The sequence below is a fragment of the Amphiura filiformis genome, chromosome 4 (assembly GCF_039555335.1).
Source record: "Amphiura filiformis chromosome 4, Afil_fr2py, whole genome shotgun sequence".
In the NCBI taxonomy this organism is placed as follows: domain Eukaryota; kingdom Metazoa; phylum Echinodermata; class Ophiuroidea; order Amphilepidida; family Amphiuridae; genus Amphiura; species Amphiura filiformis.
In genome coordinates this window covers 42,007,207-42,025,349 of record NC_092631.1, presented here as the reverse complement: position 1 = coordinate 42,025,349, position 18,143 = coordinate 42,007,207, and positions in this window count along the sequence as shown.

The following is an 18,143-nucleotide window of genomic DNA, read 5'->3' as shown; positions in this document are numbered from 1 at the left end:
AATACCAGCGTGATGCGTTAAGGCTGTTCCAGTTAAATTACATACCCTTTGGCTGTTCCATTTAATTTACATACTCCCTCTGAAATGGCTGTTCCATTTAATTTACATACTCCCTCTGGAATAGTTTCCCCTGAATCATATTGCATAGCCTCACTGTGAGTAAGAGAGACTGACAACAGCACCCTATGGAGAATAAGAGAGACGACTCCCCTGGGACTGGGAACTTTTTACAATATATTTATTTTAAGTGCTACGACAGTGCAACCTCTCTCTCTCTGTGTCAGGTGGCGCTGTGTAGCGCTGCTGTGGTCTTCACAAGAGTACGCCATCTCACTCGATCCGATGCCAAGTGTGTTGCACCTTGCATTCCCTGGTTAGAAACCAGCTTCACGTCATTAGTCCAAGATGTTGGTGGACGTCCTCTTCCTCGTTTGCCTTCCATGGCCCCTTGCAAAATCTGTTTTTCTACACCTCCATGTTTCCTGACAATATGGCCAAAGTACTTCAGCTTTCTCTCCATTATGCCGCTTCTGTTGGTTAGACTTGTACCAATCTTGTCAAGGATCCAGGAATTTGTTCTCCTGTCTTTCCATGTCACTCGTAGAAGCCTCCTGTAACACCACATCTCAAAAGCATCTACTCTTTTCCTATCATTCTTGGTCATAGCCCAAGACTCGCATCCATAAGTGGCAATGGAAAACACAGTTGCACGAAGTAGGCGTACCTTGAGGTCAATGGATAGGCCTCTGCTTTTCCATATGCTTGACATGCCCTGCACAGTTGTCCTTGCAATAGCCAGTATTCTCTTAATTTCAGTTGTGCTGTCACCACTGTTGTTAATCATTGAACCCAGATATTCAAATTGCTTCACCTCCTCAATCTGTTGTCCATCTATCACAAACTCATCACTTTTTCTCTCTCTGTCTACAACCATTATTTTTGTCTTCTTTGTGTTCAGGAGAAGGTGTTTTTCTTCACTGGCCTCTTTGATGCGCTTCAAAAGATCAATCAGCTCTACTCTGCTGCTACAAATAAGAGTGGTATCATCGGCGTACCTCAGGTTAGTAATTCTTGTACCGCCAAACTTCACTCCACCTTCAAACCCCTCCAAAGCTGTTCTCATTATGTCTTCAGAGTAGATGTTAAATAGGTTTGGTGATAGCACACAGCCCTGTCGTAAGCCTCTTCCAATCTTGAACCAATCTGTGTCTCCACTACTTGTTCTGACTGCCGATTCTTGGTCTTCATATAAGCAGCTGATCAGATCCACAAGATGACTTGGAAAACCCATCTTTTCATAGTTTCCCACATCTGAGGGTGGCTAACACAGTCAAAAGCTTTACTGTAATCTATGAAGCACATGTAAAGAGGAAGTCTATGCTCTCTGCATTTCTCAATCACATTCCTGATATTGACAATTTGGTCCCTAGTACCCCTTCCTTCACGAAATCCTGCCTGCTCATCAGATATTTCCTGCTCCATTTTGTTCTTCATTCTCTTGATGATGATCTTCAGAAGCACTTTACTTGCATGACAAATCAGGCTGATGGTCCGGTGATTGGCACACTCTTTCAAATTTCCCTTCTTTGGCAGTGGAATAAATACTGCCCTGCACCAGTCTCTCGGCCATTTCTTCTTTTTCCAGATGATACCACATAGACGCCACATTAGGTCTATCCCTTCTTTCCCAGTTGCCTTCCACAACTCAGAAGCTACATTATCAATGCCAGGTGACTTAGCATTTTTCATTTGTTTCATGGCAAGCTCAACTTCAGATCTCAATGGTGGAGGTTCTTCCTCACTCGTTTCACACTGTACATACACCTTGTCATCTTGTGCCTCAAACAGCTGGGAACTATACTGAACCCATCGCCTTTTGATGTCTACACTTTCGGTAAGAGTGTTACCTTTCTCATCATTTATAACATCCATCCTGGGGGTCCACTTCTTGGTAAGTTCTTTGGCAATACCAAAAGCTATTTTTGAGTCACCCTTACATCTTTCCATTTCCACACACTTCCTTTCGATGTAGTTTCTTTTGTCCTCCTTAACACTTTTGGAGACCTCTTTGTTTAAGCGTGCCCATTCTTCCTTTCCTCCATCTGCCTTTGCTCTCTTCCTGTCATCAGCTAGGTTTAAGGTCTGCTGAGAGATCCACGGCTTTTTCCGTTTCATCTTTCTGGGGATGTACTTCTTTGCTGTGCTCTGGACTGCTTCTTTCATGTCTTCCCACAATTCATTTGGGGTCTGCAACCTACATTCAATTAAAGCTTGTGACTTGGGCTTTCACTTTTTACACATACAATTTCTTTATTTTAAGGCCTCAGCAAATAAGGACTGTAAGTTTGGGTACACCGATAACATGCGGGTATAGCCGTATTTGTGTACAAATATATAGCCTTCTAGTTATACCCGCATGCGAAGCATGGACGGGTATATTGTTATCCTTTGGTTTCTTCTCCTTATACCCGCATGCGAAGCATGGACGGGTATATTGTTATCCTATGGTTTCATCTCCTTCTCCCACGGCGGATCCAAACAGAAAAATGGAGTGCGCCCGCATACGTTCGATATCAACTTTGACTCGGCTCAGCACGGGGCATTGCCCTCTCGGTCAACAGAGCGGATTCGCTAATCGGCGCAGTGGATATAGGAGTCCGATTTTACAGGCATCTAATACATGAACCAAAGCATAAAATGACTTAAAATCAAAGATTACCGTAGATTACAAGGTGCTACGTCTTTGGGTAAAATGACATCAATTCTGCTTTTTCTAAATTTGATGGAATCAAGTTTGTTTGTGAACCTTCGGAATGACACATACATCGTCATGATGCATATTGTACAATGATGCTTGTTTTGGAACACCGATATTATTACTAAGTCCCTCAACAGAGACTTGAGAAACATGCTATAGTCGGAACAGGGCCTAATATAACCAAGGAACACAAAATCTTTTCTAGGCCATCGCAATTTGTATCAGAACGGAACGCCAAAGTGCGGTCATTTTTCACCAGAAAGAACATCTGCACGGCAATGCAGTTGTAGCAATGCGTGCGTAACACGGCAAGAGATAGGCATACTGACACAGCTACACTCCGGGGACAAGCCGGCAAGCTCACTGAACAGGACCGCTGCGTAGGACATTCACTCAGTGCACTGTGGAATATGCATACGGTAAGTTTTATGATGTTGTTGGTGTTTTGAGATGTAAATTATTATTTTATACTTTATTGATATCCCATAGAACTATTATATTATCTATTTATTTGCTGGTTTAACTGATTAGGCCCATCTAATAATAAACTGGGAATTGGGAAGAAATACCAACATGAATGATCAATTCATAGAATTTACAATAAAAATTTCGGCATCATATTTGTAAGTGATTGGGCCTATAGATGCAACAAGCAGCAGCCAACTTGTATGCTTGTAGGCCTAATGATAATTGAATATCCACTTTGGTCTGTTTTAATTTCTTTAAAAAAAAAAAATTAATATAGGCCCTACTTTTTAAAAATCTATAGAAATCAGCTACATGTTATTTTCTGCTCTAGTCTACTGTATGTGATAATTGTATGAACAATTTTTTCCTTGGTATAAATCAAGATAGATGACTCTTAACTATTTTATATATTTATGTTTGTTTTGTTTTTCTATTCTTTTTTTAATTTTACAGAGGATCTAGAAAAACAAGAATTGGGCTTATTGGATATCTGCTGGACAAACGGGACAAATGAAAATAACGAGATTACAGGACAGCTTTGTTGAAGCCCGAGACGGCTTTAGAAAGTTATAATATTAGAATGGTTTCAACCATTCCTTGTAAGGAAGGATTATAAAAGGAGAGAAAAATTCCATACAGCTCATTTCAGAGCTACAATAAATACAACGGCAAATTAAACAAATTCATCCGATGTTGATGTGCAATATAATAAATATAATTATTTGAAACTGATAACCTCAAAGAGTCTTCAAAGAAATTGACACGAAGAAAGACATTTCTGGATGTTTGGAATCCTAAGGCTGCATGATACCTTATAAATCATTGAAATATAACAGACAGTAGTTCAAGTGCTGAATCATTTGGTAAGTGTTTTAAATATAATTGTTGTTTACAAAGTTTTGAATCTTGTGTTTACAAATTATCAAAACAATTTTATGTTCTAAAATTTTCTAATGAAATGAAGACCCCGTGAAATGTCAACAGAATGTTCATAACATTTTTAAACTGTACAGTGATTGAATACTATACAAAAGGCCTTGCATGCTTGGTAGGAAATTCATTTCTTTTCAAAGAATAGGCCTACAATAGGCCGTATAAAATTAATGTTTTGGTTCTCGTCCAGAGGATTTTCATGAATTGATGAGGGAGGGAGGTGTTTTTTTTTTGTTTTGTTTTTTCCAATGTAAAATTAGCATTGTCAGTAGTTTTCGGTCTTCTCCAACAGTGCTCGAGGAAACGATGAGGCCCTTTTTTTTTTCAAATGTGAGATTCTGAGGATAAACCCCTAGAGTACCACAAAAAGACTTGGAAGTGATGCTTGTTCTCTAATAAACTTATTTATATGTATGAAGATTTCATAAATCATTCCAAAGTCTAAAAAATTGAAAAATCTAAAAATCAAAAAAATCTGACAAATCCCAGAAATTGAGGAGGAGGGGACGAGAACCAAAATATTAATTTTACACGGCCATAGCATGCATTTTTTTATGTGGACTTTTATTTATATTTACATGTAGATGGAAATATGAATTATAAAGCAATTTGTTTATTGAGAAATTATTTCATATATCAGAAACAAAAATGTAACCAAGATATTTAAGAAAGCAAAATAAAGTTTCTATAAAACAAACAATAAGCAAACAAAAAGCACATTGTGCATGGTCTATAAAAATGCATTTATTAATAGTTTTTCTTCTTTTCATAATTTAGTCATTTACATGTATTGATGAGATTATTTTTCTTCACGTGATTTATAATAAAACTATATGAAATCATTATGTCAACAGTGACTAAAACAATGAATTCCATTTGCATTGCTTTGGAGAGTAATAAAAACAAACAAACAAACAAACAAACAACAATCAAACAATCAACAAACAAAAAACAAACCAAAGAAAAAACAAACCTTTGTATTGATTTTAAAATAAAAACAAACCGCATTTATAATATTTATAAACTGACTGTGTTTGACTCGTAATATTTTGAAACTTGTCTTGTCATGTGTATTTAATACCGCATGTGGTACATTTTTGTACACTCGTGCTGTAGCGCTTGTACATCATGATGCGCGCATCTGTACTATCCTAGGGGTTATCAAGCGGTCAGGTTAGTGCATTGACTGTCATGTGCGCGTACTTGTACCATAACATTGGGGTTATTAGCGGTCAACTATGGGTCATGATCACTGTCATGATGTGTGTAACCAATTGTATGGAAATGATGTTTGTAAACAAAGATTGATTCTGAGTCGAAAAAAAAAAAAAGTGATTCTGATAGATTTTGCAAATTCAAAACTTGAACATGTTTTATTGGCCAAGTAAAATAAATAACACGTAGGCCTATCGTCTCTGCCCTCGCCGATTTTTGGAGATTTCAAATTAAACATTTTTGTTATGTTTCTTCTTTGTTCCCTTACTTTGTTTCTGAAATTGTTGGAATGAAAAGACATGTTAAAAAGCTCTTGGTTATCATTGATAAACACATTGCATATACATGTTATTACGTGGCTTAAGTAATATGATGAATATGGCCAGTGTATGCGGTGCATCAACAACATGCGGTGCATCAGCAAATGCAAAGAACTAAAACTAGTATGTTGAACTATGCCCAGTCCATGGACCAGGGTTGGATTTCGTAAAAGTGATTAAATATTTTTTATATTTAATATGCTGTAGGATTTCATAATACAACTGAGTTCTGACTTGGATTATTTCTTTCTTGGGCGTCCGCGTACAAGATGCTGTAAAACATGCGTGTTCAGGTAGGCCTACTCATGCATCGCATGCATGCAGCGCCGGTCGCCGCAGCCGAGTTTGTGCGTGTTTGCGGCAAACACGCGCAATTAACAGTGAAAAGGGGTGATTTAATTAAGTGATATCTCTTCATATTCTGTTGGCCTAGTTCTAATTTTTCAAAAGTTAGTTAATAACACGCCTCATTTTGTAGTAACATACATTCCCACTGTTTATTGAAGTGTCAGTCTTGAAATATCTTTGATTCTACATTGCATGTTTAGACAAACAATAAAATCAATGTGAAAGGGTGCAATTTTTTTGTGATTTTATTGTAAAAAAATTTCAAACTTAAAAACATTGTTTTATTCCAATAAATGACAAAAACATTGAGTATTATGTACCTTATAAGGCTCCTTACTTGCTTTCTGTTTTGGCACTGTTTTATCAGAGTTTGAAAGCAACTTTATCTTACATGGCGCACCGCTTCGATTATTGCGTGCAGTACAGCAATCGAGCCGTGGCGTTTAGTCAATTTCGTGCGTATTTCATCAGTGGAGAAAACAAAATCTGAACGCACGAATCGGCAAACCTAATTATCGTGTTTCAATGGGAGTGAAACTGCCGTGCTCCTTCTCCTCCTTCTCCTCCTTCTCCTCCTTCTCCTCCTTCTCCTCCTATCAAACACATCATTCTGTCAAGGCTAGCGCTAAAACTACAAAGGCCCTGGGGCCCATATGTGGTACACTTATGGGCCCTACCCCTGTAGAAGTGCCTTTTGCCCATCTTGGCCCCAGAGGTCAAGGTCACGGGCCCCAGGGGCCCAAATGTGAAAATACAAAGCATGCCATTTCTCATCAAATGAAGCAGCCTCAGGGCCCTGAGTTGGTACACTGATAGCCCCAGGGGTACTCTATGATAACAAATATACAAGAGCCCCATATGTTATATATTATGGGCCCTAGGGGCCCAAATGTTAAAATATGGTGCAACAGATTGACAAGCCTAGCTCTAAGAGCACAAGATCACTAGGGCTCATATGTGGCATATGTATGGGCCCTAAGTTGTAGATGTGCCTTTTGCCCATTTTGGCCCCAGATGTACAATGCTAGGGCCCCTAGGGGCCCAAATGTTAAAACAAAGGGCCGGCCATTTCTCAGCAAATAAAGTAGCTACAGTGCTCAGATTTGGTACAAAGATAGGTCTTCAGTATTATATTGTCATATGTATATATGACCCCCATATGTCACATCATATGGGCCCCAGGGCCCCAAACGCTAAAACATAGGGCCGGCCGTTACTCTGTAAATAAAGCAGCTACAATGCCCAGCTTGAGTCTACTGATAGAACTAGAGAATTATACTTCAACATATGTACGTGAGCTTCATAAGTCAAATATTATGGGCCCCAGGGCCCCAAATGTTAAAACAAAGGGCCGGCCGTTTCTCATCAAATAAAGCAGCTTTAGGGCTCAGAGTTTGTAGACAGATTGCACCTGAAAATTACACTGTTATATGTACATGTGAGCCCCATATATATTACATTATATGGGCCCCAGGGCCCCAAACGCTAAAACATAGGGCCGGCCGTTACTCAGTAAATAAAGTAGCTACAGTGCCCAGCTTGAGTCTACTGATAGCACTAGAGAATTAAACTTCAACATGTGTCCATGGGCCTCATAAGTCAAATATTATGGGCCCCAGGGCCCCAAATGTTATAACAAAGGGCCGGCCGTTTCTCATCAAATAAAGCAGCTTCCGGGCTCAGAATTTGTACACAGTAGCACCTGAGAATTATCACATACCCACCCACCCCACACACGTAGGACTAAACAGACATATCCGTATTATAATATAATAATTGGAAATACCAGCGTGAAGCGTTAAGGCTGTTCCAGTTAAATTACATACCCATTGGCTGTTCCATTTAATTTACACACTCCCTCTGAAATGCCCCCCCAAAATAGGCTGTTCCGTTTAATTGACATACTCCCTCTGGAATAGTTTCCCCTAATCGTAATGCATAGCCTCACTGTGAATAAGAGAGGGGACTTTACAATTTCTTTATTTTAAGTGCTACAACAGTGCAACCTACATTCATTTAAAGCTTGTGACTTGGACTTTCACTTTTTACACGTTTTCTGGCCAATTGGGCGACTTTTTACGATTTCTTTATTTGAAGTCCTCAGCAAATAAGGACTGTAAGTTTGGGTTACCCACCCTACACACGTAGGACTAAACAGACATATCCGTATTATAATTATTAATATAATAATTGGAAATACCATCGTGAAGCGTTAAGGCTGTTCCAGTTAAATTACATACCCATTGACTGTTCTATTTAATTTACATACTCCCTCTGAAATGGTCCCAAAATAGGCTGTTCCGTTTAATTTACATACTCCCTCTAAAATGGATGTTCCATTTAATTTACATACTCCCTCTGGAATAGTTTTCCCCTAATCATATTGCATAGCCTCACTGTGAATAAGAGAGACTGACAACAGCAATCTATGGAAAGACAACTCCCCTGGCAGGGGACTTTATACAAGTGCTACGAGAGTGCAACCTGCATTAAATTAAAGCTTGTGACTTGGACTTTCAATTTTTACACATTTTTCACCCAATTGGGTGACTTTTTACAATTTCTATATTTTAAGTCCTCAGCAATTTGTACACAGATAGCACCTGAGAATTATATTGTTACTAACACCCCTCCCCTACGCACGCACCCATCCACCCCACACACGTAGAATTAAACAGACAGATCGTATTATATCATAATTGGAAATACCAGCGTTAAGCGTTTAGGCTGTTCCAGTTAAATTACATACCCATTGGCTGTTCCATTTAATTTACATACTCCTCTGAAATGGCCCCAAAAGGCTGTTCCGTTTAATTTACATACTCCCTCTGAAATGGCTGTTCCATTTAATTAACATACTACCTCTGGAATAGTTTCCCCTGCATCATATTGCATAGCCTCACTGTGAGTAAGAGAGACTGACAACAGCAACCTATGGAGAGTAAGAGAGACGACTCCCCTGGGAGGGACTTTTTACAATTTCTTTATTTTAAGTGCTACGACAGTGCAACCTACATTCAATTAAAGCTTGTGACTTGGACTTTCACTTTTTACACATACAATTTCTTTATTTTAAGTCCTCAGCAAATAAGGACTGTAAGTTTGGGTACACCGATAACATGCGGGTATAGCCGTATTTGTGTACAAATATATAGCCTTCTAGTTCTTCTTCTCCTCCTCCTTCTCCTTCTCCATCAAACACATCATTCTGTCAAGGCTAGCGCTAAAACTACAAAGGCCCTGGGGCCCATATGTGGTACACTTATGGGCCCTACCCTGTAGAAGTGCCTTTTGCCCATCTTGGCCCCAGAGGTCAAAGGTCACGGGCCCCAGGGGCCCAAATGTGAAAATACAAAGCACGCCGTTTCTCATCAAATGAAGCAGCCTCGGGGCCCTCAGTTGGTACACTGATAGCCCTAGGGGCACTCTATATTTACAAATATACAAGAGCCCCATATGTTATATATTATGGGCCCCAGGGGCCCAAATGTTACAATATGGTGCAACAGATTGACAAGCCTAGCTCTAAAAGTACAAGATCACTAGGGCTCATACATGGCATATGTATGGGCCCTAAGTTGTAGATGTGCCTTTTGCCCGTTTTGGCCCCAGATTTACAAGGCTAGGGGCCCCAGGGGCCAAAATGTTAAAACAAAGGGCCGGCCGTTTCTCAGCAAATAAAGTAGCTACAGGGTTCAGATTTGGTACACAGGTAGGTCTTTAGTATTATATTGTCAAATGTATGTATAACCCCATACGTCACATAATATGGGCCCCAAGGCCCCAAACGCTAAAACATATGGTTGGCCGTTACTCAGTAAATAAAGCAGCTACAATGCCCAGCTTGAGTTTACTGATAGCACTTGAGAATTATACTTCAACATTATGTACATGAGCCTCATAAGTAAAAAAATATGGGCCCCAGGGCCCCACATGTTAAAACAAAGGGCCGGCCGTTTCTCATCAATTAAAGCAGCTTTAGGGCTCAGAGTTTGTACTCTGTACAGATTGCACCTAACATATGTACATGAGCCCCATAAGTCATATATATTGGGCCCCAGGGCCCCAAATGTTAAAACAAAGGGCCGGCTGTTTCTCATCAAAGAAAGCAGCTTCTGTGCTCAGAATATGTACACAGATAGCACCTGAGAAGTATATTGTTACTAACACCCACACACCCATCCACCCCACACACGTAGGACTAAACAGACAGATCGTATTATCATAATTGGAAATACCAGCGTGAAGCGTTAAGGCTGTTCCAGTTAAATTACATACCCATTGGCTGTTCCATTTAATTTACATACTCCCTCTGAAATGGCCCCCAAAAGGCTGTTCCGTATAATTTACATACTCCCTCTGAAATGGCTGTTCCATTTAATTTACATACTCCCTCTGGAATAGTTTCCCCTGAATCATATTGCATAGCCTCACTGTGAGTAAGAGAGACTATTACCAATTGGATGTTCCATTTAATTTACATACTCCCTCTGAAATGTCCCCAAAAAGGGCTGTTCCGTTTAATTAACATACTCCCTCTGAAATGGCTGTTCCATCTAATTTACATACTCCCTCTGAAAAAGGGGACTTTTTACAATTTCTTTATTTTAAGTGCTACGATAGTGCAACCTACATTCAATTAAAGCTTGTGACTTGGACTTTCACTTTTTACACATTTTCTGCCCAATTGGGCGACTTTTTACAATTTCTTTATTTTAAGTCCTCAGCAAATAAGGACTGTACGTTTGGGTAGACCGATAACATGCGGGTATAGCCGTATTTGTGTACAAATATATAGCCTTCTAGTTCTCCTTCTCCTCCTTCTCCTTCTCCTTCTCCATCAAACACATCATTCTGTCAAGGCTAGCGCTAAAACTACAAATGCCCTGGGGCCCATATGTGGTACACTTATGGGCCCTACCCCGTAGATGTGCCTTTTGCCCATCTTGGCCCCAGAGGTCAAAGGCCACGGGCCCCAGGGGCCCAAATGTGAAAATACAAAGCACGCCGTTTCTCATCAAATGAAGCAGCCTCGGGGCCCTCAGTTGGTACACTGATAGCCCTAGGGGCACTCTATATTTACAAATATACAAGAGCCCCATATGTTATATATTATGGGCCCCAGGGGCCCAAATGTTACAATATGGTGCAACAGATTGACAAGCCTAGCTCTAAAAGTACAAGATCACTAGGGCTCATACATAGCATATGTATGGGCCCTAAGTTGTAGATGTGCCTTTTGTTCGTTTTGGCCCCAGATTTACAAGGCTGGGGCCCCAGGGGCCAAAATGTTAAAACAAAGGGCCGGCCGTTTCTCAGCAAATAAAGTAGCTACAGGGTTCAGATTTGGTACACAGGTAGGTCTTTAGTATTGTATTGTCAAATGTATGTATAACCCCATATGTCACATAATATGGGCCCCAAGGCCCCAAACGCTAAAACATAGGGCCGGCCGTTACTCAGTAAATAAAGCAGCTACAATGCCCAGCTTGAGTTTACTGATAGCACTTGAGAATTATACTTCAACATATGTACATGAGCCTCATAAGTAAAAAAATATGGGCCCCAGGGCCCCACATGTTAAAACAAAGGGCCGGCCGTTTCTCATCAGTTAATGCAGCTTTAGGGCTCAGAGTTTGTACACAGATTGCACCTGAGAATTTCATTGTTATATGTACATATGAGCCCCATATACCACATAATATGGGCCCCAGGGCCCCAAATGCTAAAACATAGGGCCAGCCATTACTCAGTAAATAAAGCAGCTACATGGTTCAGATTTGGTACACAGATAGGTCTTTAGTATTATATTGTCATATGTATATATAATCCCCATATGTCACATAATATGGGCCCCAGGGCCCCAAACGCTAAAACATAAGGCCGGCCGTTACTCAGTACATAAAGCAGCTACAATGCCCAGCTTGAGTCTACTGATAGCACTTGAGAATCATACTTTAACATATGTACATGAGCCCCATAAGTCATATATATTGGGCCCCAGGGCCCCAAATGTTAAAACAAAGGGCCGGCCGTTTCTCATCAAAGAAAGCAGCTCCGGGCTCAGAATATGTACACAGATAGCACCTGAGAAGTATATTGTTACTAACACCCACACGCCCATCCACCCCACACACGTAGGACTAAACAGACAGATCGTATTATCATAATTGGAAATACCAGCGTGAAGCGTTGAGGCTGTTCCAGTTAAATTACATACCCATTGGCTGTTCCATTTAATTTACATACTCCCTCTGAAATGGCCCCCAAAAGGCTGTTCCGTATAATTTACATACTCCCTCTGAAATGGCTGTTCCATTTAATTTACATACTCCCTCTGGAATAGTTTCCCTGAATCATATTCCATAGCCTCACTGTGAGTAAGAGAGACTGACAACAGCACCCTATGGAGAATAAGAGAGACGACTCCCCTGTGAGGGGACTTTTTACAATTTCTTTATTTTAAGTGCTACGACAGTGCAACCTACATTCAATTAAAGCTTGTGACTTGGACTTTCACTTTTTACACATTTTCTGCCCAATTGGGCGACTTTTTACCATTTCTTTATTTTAAGTCCTCAGCAAACAAGGACTGTAAGTTTGGGTACACCTATAACATGCGGGTATAGCCGTATTTGTGTACAAATATATAGCCTTCTAGTCTGTGGTTTCTTCTCCTCCTCCTTCTCCTTCTTCTCCATCAAACACATAATTCTGTCAAGGCTAGCGCTAAAACTACAAAGGCCCTGGGGCCCATATGTGGTACACTTATGGGCCCTACCCCGTAGAAGTGCCTTTTGCCAATCTTGGCCCCAGAGGTCAAAGGTCACGGGCCCCAGGGGCCCAAATGTGAAAATACAAAGCACGCCATTTCTCATCAAATGAAGCAGCCTCAGGGCCATGAGTTGGTACACTGATAGCCCTAGGGGGTAATCTATATTTACAAATAACCAAGAGCCCCATATGTTATATATTATGGGCCCCAGGGGCCCGAATGTTAAAATATGGTGCAACAGATTGACAAGCCTAGCTCTATAAGTATAAGATGACTAGGGCTCATATGTGGCATATGTATGGGCCCTAAGTTGTAGATGTGCCTTTTGCCCATTTTGGCGCCAAATGTACAAGGCTGGGGCCCCATGGGCCTAAATGTTAAAACAGAGGGCCGGCCGTTTCTCAGCAAATAAAGTAGCTACAGGGTTCAGATTTGATACACAGATAGGTCTTTAGTATTATATTGTCATATGTATATATAACCCCCATATGTCACATAATATGGGCCCCAGGGCCCCAAAAGCTAAAACATAGGGCCGGCCGTTACTTAGTAAATAAAGCAGCTACAATGCCCAGCTTCGGTTTTCTGATAGTATTTGAGAATTATACTTCAACATATGTACATGAGCCCCATAAGTCAAATATTATGGGCCCCAGGGCCCCAAATGTTAAAACAAAGGGCCGGCCGTTTCTCATCAAATAAAGCAGCTTCAGGGCTCAGAGTTTGTACACAGATTGCACCTGAGAATTATATAGTTATATGTACATATGAGCTCCATGCATATTTCACATAATATGGGCCCAGGGCCCCAAACGCAAAAACATAGGGCCGGCCGTTACTCAGTAAATAAAGCAGCTTCCGGGCTCAGAATTTGTACACAGATAGCACCTGAGAATTATATTGTTACTAACACCCACACACCCATCCACCACACACACGTAGGACTAAACAGACAGATCGTATTATATCATAATTGGAAATACCAGCGTGAAGCGCTAAGGCTGTTCCAGTTAAATTACATACCCATTGGCTGTTTCATTTAATTTACATACACCCACTGAAATGTCCCCCAAAAAGGCTGTTCCATTTAATTTACATACTCCCTCTGAAATGGCTGTTCCATTTAATTTACATACTCCCTCTGAAATGGCTGTTCCATTTAATGTACATACTCCCTCTGGAATAGTTTCCCCCTAATCATATTGCATAGCCTCACTGTGAGTAAGAGAGACTGACAACAGCCACCTATGGAGAGTAAGAGAGACGACTCCCCTGGGAGGGGACTTTTTACAATTTCTTTATTTTAAGTGCTACGACAGTGCAACCTACATTCAATTAAAGCTTGTGACTTGGACTTTCACTTGGACTTTCACTTTCACTTGCCCAATTGGACGACTTTTTTACAATTTCTTTATTTTAAGTCCTCAGCAAATAAGGACTGTAAGTTTGGGTACACCGATAACATGCGGGTATAGCCGTATTTGTGTACAAATATATAGCCTTCTAGTTATACCCGCATGCGAAGCATGGACGGGTATCTTGTCTTCCTGTGGTTTCATCTTCTTCTCCTTCTCCTTCTCCTATCAAACACATCATTCTGTCAAGGCTAGCGCTAAAACTACAAGGGCCCCAGAGCCCATATGTAGTACACTTATGGGCCCTACCCCGCAGATGTGCCTTTTGCCCATCTCGGCCCGGCGCCCCAGAGGTCAAAGGTCACGGGCCCCAGGGGCCCAAATGTAAAACACAAACCATGCCGTTTCTCATCAGATGAAACAGCCTCAGGGCCCTGGGTTGGTACACTGATAGCCCCAGGGGTACTCTATATATACAAGTTTACATGAGCCCCGTATGTCATATATTATGGGCCCCAGGGCCCCAAATGTTAAAACAAAGGGCCGGCCATTTCTCAGCAAATAAAATAGTTACAGGGTTCAGCTTTGGTACACTAATAGGTCTTAAGCATTATACTACTATATGTATATATGAGCCCCATGTGTCACATAATATGGGCCCAGGGCCCCAAACGCTAAAACATAGGGCCAGCCGTTACTCTATAAATAAAGCAGCTACAATGCCCAGCTTGAGTCTACTGATAGAACTAGAGAATCATACTTCAACATATGTACATGAGTCTCATAAGTCAAACATTATAGGCCCCAGGGCCCCAAATGTTAAAACAAAGGGCCGGCCGTTTCTCATCAAATAAAGCAGCTTTAGGGCTCAGAGTTTGTACACAGATTGCACCTGAAAATTATATTGTTATATGTACATGTGAGCCCCATATATCACATTATATGGGCCCCAGGGCCCCAAACGCTAAATCATAGGGCCGGCCGTTACTCAGTAAATAAAGCAGTTACAGGGTTCAGATTTGATACACTAAACGGTCTTCAGCATTATAGTGTTATATGTGTATATGAGCCCCATGTGTCACACAATATGGGCCTCGGGGCCCCAAACCCTAAAACATAGGGCCAGCCGTTACTCAGTAAATAAAGAAGCTACAATGCCCAGCTTTAGCCTACTGATAGAACTATATAATTATACTTCAACATATGTACATGAGCCTCATAAGTCAAATACAATGGGCCCCAGGGCCCCAAATGTTAAAACAAAGGGCCAGCTGTTTCTCATCATATAAAGCAGCTTTAGGGCTCAGAGTTTGTACACAGATTGCACCTGAAAATTACATTGTTATATGTACATATGAACCCCATACATCACATAATATGGGCCCCAGGGCCCCAAGCGCTAAAACATAGGGCCGGCCATTACTCGGTAAATAAAGCAGCTACAGTGCCCAGCTTGAGTCGATTGATAGCACTAGAGAATTATACTTCAACATATGTACATGGACCTCATACCTCAAATATAATGGGCCCCAGGGCCCCAAATGTTAAAACAAAGGGCCGGCCGTTTCTCATCAAATAAAGCAGCTTCCGGGCTCAGAATTTGTACACAGATAGCACCTGAGAATTATATATATTGTTACTAACACTCACACCCCCACCCCACACACATAGGACTAAACAGATAGATCCGTATTATAATATATATAATAATTGGAAATACCAGCGTGAAGCGTTAAGGCTGTTCCAGTTAAATTACATATCCTTTGGCTGTTCCATTTAATTTACATACTCCCTCTGAAATTTTCCCCAAAATAGGCTGTTCCGTTTAATTTACATACTCCCTCTGGAATGGTTCTGGAATAGTTTTCCCCTAATCATAATACATAGCCTCACTGTGAATAAGAGAGACTGACAACAGCAACCTATGGAGAGTAAGAGAGACGCCTCCCTGGGAGGGACTTTTTACAATTTCTTTATTTTAAGTGCTACGACAGTGCAACCTACATTCAATTAAAGCTTGTGACTTGGACTTTCACTGTTTACACATTTTCTGCCCAATTGGGCGACATTTTTACAATTTCTCAGCAAATAAGGACTGTAAGTTTGGGTACACCGATAACATGCGGGTATAGCCGTATTTGTGTACAAATATATAGCCTTCTAGTTATACCCGCATGCGAAGCATGGACGGGTATATTGCCATTCTGTGGTTTCATCTCCTTCTCCTCCTTCTCCTTCTCCTTCTTCTATCAAACACATCATTCTGTCAAGGCTAGCGCTAAAACTACAAGGGCCCCAGGGCCCATATGTACTACACTTATGGGCCCTACCCCGCAGATATGCCTTTTGCCCATCTCGGCCCCAGAGGTCAAAGGTCACGGGCCCCAGGGGCCCAAATGTAAAAACACAAACTATGCCGTTTCTCATCAGATGAAGCAGCCTCAGGGCCCTAAGTTGGTACACTGATAGCCCCAGGGGTACTCTATATATACAAGTTTACATGAGCCCCATATGTCATATATTATGGGCCCCAGGGCCCCAAATGTTAAAATAAGGGGCAACACATTGACAAGGCTAGCTCTAAAACTATAAGGGCACTAGGGCTCATATGTGGTACATGTATGAGCCCTAAGTTTTCAATGTGCCTTTTGCCCATTTTGGGCCCAGATGTTAAAGGCTAGGGGCCCCAGAGGCCCAAATGTTAAAACAAAGGGCCGGCCATTTCTCAGCAAATAAAATAGTTACAGTTTTCAGATTTGGTACACTAATAGGTCTTAAGCATTATACTACTATATCTATATATGAGCCCCATGTGTCATATAATATGGGCCCCAGGGCCCCAAACGCTAAAACATAGAGCCGGTCGTTACTCTGTAAATAAAGCACCTACAATGCCCAGCTTGAGTCTACTGATAGAACTAGAGAATCATACTTCAACATATGTACATGAGTCTCATAAATCAAATATTATGGGCCCCAGGGCCCCAGATGTTAAAACAAATGGCCGGCCGTTTCTCATCAAATAAAGCAGCTTTAGGGCTCACAGTTTGTACACAGATTGCACCTGAAAATTATATTTTATATGTACATGTGAGCCCCATATATCACATTATATGGGCCCCAGGGCCCCAAACGCTAAATCATAGGGCCGGCCGTTACTCAGTAAATAAAGCAGCTACAGGGTTCAGATTTGATACACTAAACGGTCTTCAGCATTATATTGTTATATGTGTATATGAGCCCCATGTGTCACACAATATGGGCCTCAGGGCCCCAAACCCTAAAACATAGGGCCGGCCGTTACTTAGTAAATAAAGAAGCTACAATGCCCATCTTTAGCCTACTGATAGAATTACAGAATTATACTTATTATGTACATGCGCCTCATAAGTCAAATACAATGGGCCCCAGGACCCCAAATGTTAAAACAAAGGGCCAGCCGTTTCTCATCATATAAAGCAGCTTTAGGGCTCAGAGTTTGTACACAGATTGCACCTGAAAATTACATTGTTATATGTACATATGAGCCCCATATATCACGTAATATGGGCCCCAGGGCCCCAAGCGCTAAAACATAGGGCCGGCCATTACTCAGTAAATAAAGCAGCTACAGTGCCCAGCTTGTGTCGCTTGATAGCACTAGAGAATTATACTTAAATGTTAAAACAAAAGGCGGGCCGTTTCTCATCAAAGAAAGCAGCTTCCGGGTTCAGAATATGTACACAGATAGCACCTGAAAATTATATTGTTACTAACACCCACACACTCATCCACCCCACACACGTAGGACTAAACAGACAGATCGTATTATATCACAATTGGAAATTAAATGACATACCCATTGGCGGTTCCATTTAATTTACATACTCCCTCTGAAATGGCCTCAAAAAAGGCTGTTCCGTATAATTTACATACTCCCTCTGAAATGGCTGTTCCATTTAATTTACATACTCCCTCTGGAATAGTTTCCC